Source organism: Acanthochromis polyacanthus, chromosome 1 (assembly GCF_021347895.1).
Source record: "Acanthochromis polyacanthus isolate Apoly-LR-REF ecotype Palm Island chromosome 1, KAUST_Apoly_ChrSc, whole genome shotgun sequence".
Lineage (NCBI taxonomy): Eukaryota > Metazoa > Chordata > Actinopteri > Pomacentridae > Acanthochromis > Acanthochromis polyacanthus.
Window position 1 is genome coordinate 10,558,114 of NC_067113.1, and position 5,357 is coordinate 10,563,470.

The window sequence follows — 5,357 nt, forward strand, 5'->3', positions numbered from 1 at the left end:
ACACGTCCCCACCGTCCCCCCTAAACTGACACTTATGACTGGGGCATAGTCTCAGGACTGACTGGATTCCCTTTCAGTGCTCAGGTTGTATGTAAAACCAGAGTTGGACCAGCAGAGAGCGCTGCTCTTCACTGACAGACAGACTGCACCCACCTGGCTTCACCTGGAGGGTGTTTCATAAAGCAGGATTAGTGAGCTGCTTGCTGGCTGTGACAAAGATGCTCTAATCTGATCGGAACAATCTTACACCCAGCAGACAGACTCCAGGCTCATGTGCAGCATCACTCAGGTGTTTTAGTGTTTAAATGATGTGTTGAACACGTATGAAGCAACCCGAGCATGTTCTGTGGCCTTAACGTGAAGGTGAACCCGACACCTCGACCTCAGCGGGACGGGAGGATGTCATGTGGATGTGTCAGATCAGCTGGCACTACTTCCTGCTTTACAAACACAAACAGAACTATGTGTGAAAACAGACCAGAGCAGTTCATTCAGAGCTGAGAGGATCCTTTAGAACCTTCGTCATATCATCAAACAGAGACTTTTTACTGGATTTGAAGCAACTCAACCAGCTTCTATTCAAATAAAAAAATCAAAGCATTTAGTATGAAAATGAATCTACAGTACTGCTCAACAGTCACTTAGAAATGTCCTTATTTTTATAAGAAAAGCTTTATTCAGTGAAGATAACATTAAATGAATCAGAAATACAGCTAGATCAGGGGTGTCCAACATGAGGCTCATGGGCCAAAAGCGGTCCTCCAGAGGGTCCAATCTGGCCCTCTGGAGGAGTGTAAAGTGTAAAAATTCCAGAGTAGTCGTTAACTGCAGACTGTAAATTAGTAAAACTATAAATTAAAATCATTTCTAGACCATGACAAATTGTTTGGATCATAAAATGCTGGATTGTTTATTGCTCTTTTGTTATTTTGTGTCTCATTTTTGTCATATTTTGTCTTGTTTTTCTTGATTTTTTTGTCGTTGTCTCATGTTTTTTGTCTTTTTATTTCTCATTTTTGTTGTTTCCTTTTTGTCTCGCTTGTGTTTTCAGTCTAATTTTTGTCATTTTGTGTTATGCTTTATTCATTGTATTGTGTATCATTTTTGTCGTTTTGTGTTTTTAGGTCTGGCTTGTGTTGTCTATTTTTTGTCATTTTGTTTTTCGCTGAAGTAATTTTTTGTCATTTTTTTTCATTTGTCCATGTTTTTGTTACTTGTAACTTTTTGTCTTATTTTTGTTTCTTTTTTTGTTTCGTGTCATTTGTCTCATTTTTTTTTGTCATTTTGTGTCTCATTTTTGCAATATTTCATCTTGTTTTTGTTGTTTTTTATGTTGTTTTTGTCTGATTTTTGTCATTTTGACCATAAACTAAAACACTGTATCGTTCAGTTTCAGATGACTAAATGTTGTGTTCCTTTGCAGACACTCTGTGATCTGGAAGCTGTAATGTGGAAATGATAAACTGAGGCTGAATGTTGATGAAACTGAACTTATTTTTCTGAAGAAATTTGAGGTTGTTCAGAAAGTTTTGTAAAAAGATAATTCCTTTAATGTGAACATTTTTGTACTAAAACAAAGGAAAAAATAGGAATTGTGGTTATCTCTAGGTTATTTTGCTCTTATTTTACTGGTCCGGTCCACTCGAGATTAAACTGGGCTGAATGTGGAACCTGAACTAAAATGAGACCCCTGCTCTACACATCGTTAATGTGGTAAATGACTATTGTAGCTGAAAACAGCTGATTTTTAATGGAATATCTCCATAGGGGTACAGAGGAACATTTCCAGCAACCATCACTCCTGTGTTCTAATGCTACATTGTGTTAGCTAATGGTGTTGAAAGGCTCATTGATGATTAGAAAACCTTTGTGCAGTTATGTTAGCACATGGATAAAAGTGGGATAGGGTTGAAATTGTCTGGATGACCCCAAACTCTGGAACAGTAGTGTAACTGTTGGAGAACTTTGAGTTACTGATGAGGACAATCCTGGGTGACCAGATCACATTTTGCTCCATCTTAGCTGAGCCAGGCACAGATAGAGCATCAGGTTAGGACGTACTGACGGCTTCCCTGTGGACTCAGCAGTTCAGACTTGTTGACATCAAAGAAATGACCCAGAATATGTTGACACACTATCTCAAATGTAGCTCACAAATCTGACTGCTTATACACTTTATCAGGAACACCTGTGGAATCTAGTGCAATCTGACATCTCAGACTTAAATCCTACCCTTACAAAGCATCTACAGCTTCTGTTTTTACTCGTATTGTTGAGGTCATAGTGGGTGGTGGTGTTCTTTACATTTTGTCCATTCATCAGGCAGAAACACTTTCAAATGTATTATTAGGAATAGTTTGAACATTTTTGTGTCTTTGGGATAATTTTCGAGTCATTTAGAAGAAATTTCATTTCATTTTCAAGTCATTTTATACAATTTTCGAGTCATTTTGGACAAATTTTGAGTCATTTTCAACAAGTTTAATGCCAGCTTGAATCTTTTCTCATCATTTTGGATCATTTTTGTGTCTTTGGGATAATTTTTCAATCATTTAGGAGAAATTTCATAATTTTCTCGACTAATTTTCTGTAATAATGGATCATTTTCAAGTCATTTTGGACAATTTTTGAGTCATTTTGGACAATATTCAAGTCATTCTGGACAATTAAATATATAATTGCGAGGCTTTTTGTATCATAGTTGACATTTTAGTGATATCCAGTCATTCTTTATTAATAAATGATTGCTTCTATAATAAATAATAATGGAATTTGTAAAGACATGATCATAATGAACATAAAAACTTTTTTTTAAAACTTTTAATAAAAATATCTGCATGATATATCCCATGAACTTCAAAAGTCCCTCAGTTTTAGATTGACCCGGAGGCTGTCGAGTTGCTTCCATTTGAAATACAAAGAATAAAGTGAAAAGTTCAGCAGGCTCCATCCTGACAAACACCAAGAAATGACTGCAGCTCTTTCTGCTGATGTAATATTTCATCATCACCTACCTGTGTCATCTTATCTGATGCAATCTGGAGGGAAAACTGTCACACTCTTTGGTTATTCAGACAATAATTACAACTTAAAGGCATGATGCACTTTCTTTGAACACGACTGTGGATTTTATATTGAAAGGTAGCCAGGAGGATTGTGAGTAATGCCAGTGTTCCAGGGCTGGAGCAGAGGACAGGTGTCTATCTGTACTGAGGTGTACAGTACCTGCAGACATCCTCTACACTGTGCAGATAAAACGAGAATGGAATCCTTGTCATGTCCATATCTGACAGCACACATCTCCTCACGTACAGTTTGTTGGAGCAGAATGTGATTCAATGAGGCGTGTGACTGTTCAGGAAGGTTTCAGAATAAAACCTACCACAGGGTGATTATGTGCCATCTTCTTCTGGCTGATATAATCATACTGAAACCCCACATAATGTTTGGATGAGTTTAAAAATACCTCTTCAGATGATAGGTCACCCATTTTACACATGTTTGTAGCATAGAGCGTCATGGAAACAGGACAACATGGCCTCTGTTCACTGAGCTGCACCAAACCAGATGATTCAACGTGTAAAATCAATAAACACTGTTAAAAGCAGCACAATGCAGCGAGTGGAGTGCGGGCACAGATGTTATTTTTATGCTAATTTTCCTCTGAGTCATGTTCCTTTGCTGTAATATGTTCAGCAAGACAGTTATGTAATTATGGTGTATAAATATAAATATGTAATTTCCCCCTCTAGTTAAATCAAGCCATTAAAATAAAGACTTCCGTCTCATTATCATCATTGGTCATCTTTAATTTTTTGGCCATTTACCAGTTTGCAACTTGACTCGGCAGCTGAGTCATGATTCTGTTTTCAAAAATGAATGTTTTTATGGAAAAAGTGGAACAATCATGCAAAAATAAGTACCTTAAAATGAGAAAAATGGGCTACAGATTTTGTTAGTGTTATCTGAAAGCGCACGTCTTATTCAGTCACTGAGGCAGTTTAAGAAGATGAACGCCGGATGATGTGTGATGCTAAAGGAGAGCTGCATAAACAAACCCAGATAACAGTCAACCCTCTACACACTCCTGCAACACATTTGGCTTCTTTCAGCTCATTGTTTTGGTCCTACAGCGTGAACAGAGATTGTGAAGCACTGATCTGCTGCCAGATATCCAGATATGATTTAAAGCCTTTACATTTTAATCTATTTGTCTCTGTTTGTCACACCAGTTTGTCTTCTGTCAGGCCATGGAGCCTTCATTTCTACAGGGTGGTGGGAATGCACCTGAAGCTTTTTGGTAACTGCTAAAGAAAAAAATGTCACTTTAGTGGGAAAGGTTTCAGCTAGCAAACCATAAAGTAACAGTGTCCTGGTTTCAGTTTGTTGTATCTTCTTGTGTAGCGATGATGTGAAGATGGTGAAGAAATTCTCCGCCAACACAGTCTTGTTAATATATAAAAAGGTTTATTAAAACAAAGACAGCATCACAGACACCATGGCATGCCTGTGAGAGGATTCAAGGCCCGATAGAATCCCTCTGCAGAGCAACTGTTTCTCCTAGCTTATATAGGTGGGTTCTTCACATAAACCCAGCAGGTGATGAGATGTATGGTTATAGGTGCGTCATTGTCTGGACAAGCAATAGCAATAAAGCAATAAAACAATAAACTCATTTTAAGAAATCTGGTGTTTAACTTATTCTTAATTTTTAACATTCCCATCCCCTAACTTAGAAGGCCACCTTGAACAACAGATTCCACAAGTTTGCACATGGACATTTTGTCATGGAATCCACCTCCAGATCCAGGTAGTGGTCTTTCCTTTCTTCCAGCATGGTGTGGATGCGTGGAGTGAGGGCAGGTGCTGTCAATCAGATCATCACCTGAGGAGATGCACCTGTGGTGGGGATTGGTCTACCTGCAACTACTCTCCTCATCCATAAAAGCTGCATGCAGACCTCTACTCGGTACCAGACTGGTTTCTCTTCACTGGCTTCCTGTTAAATCTAGAATAAAAATCCTTCTCTTGACATATAAAGCTCTTAACAACCAATCTCCATCATATCTTAAAGACCTGATAGTACCATATTGTCTTAGCAGAACTTTTCACTCTCAGACTGCAGGCTTACTTGTTGTTCCTAGAATTTCTAAAAGTCGAATGGGAGGCAGAGCCTTCAGTTATCAGCTACTCTCCTGTGGAACCAGCTCCCAGTTTGGGTTCTGGAGGCAGACACCCTCTCTTTTTTTAAGACCAGGCTTAAAACCTTCCTTTTGACAGATCTTATAGTTAGGGCTGACTAGGTGACCCTGAGGGGGTCAACTGGAGGCTTCCTCTTGGACGTCCCTTAGTTCTGC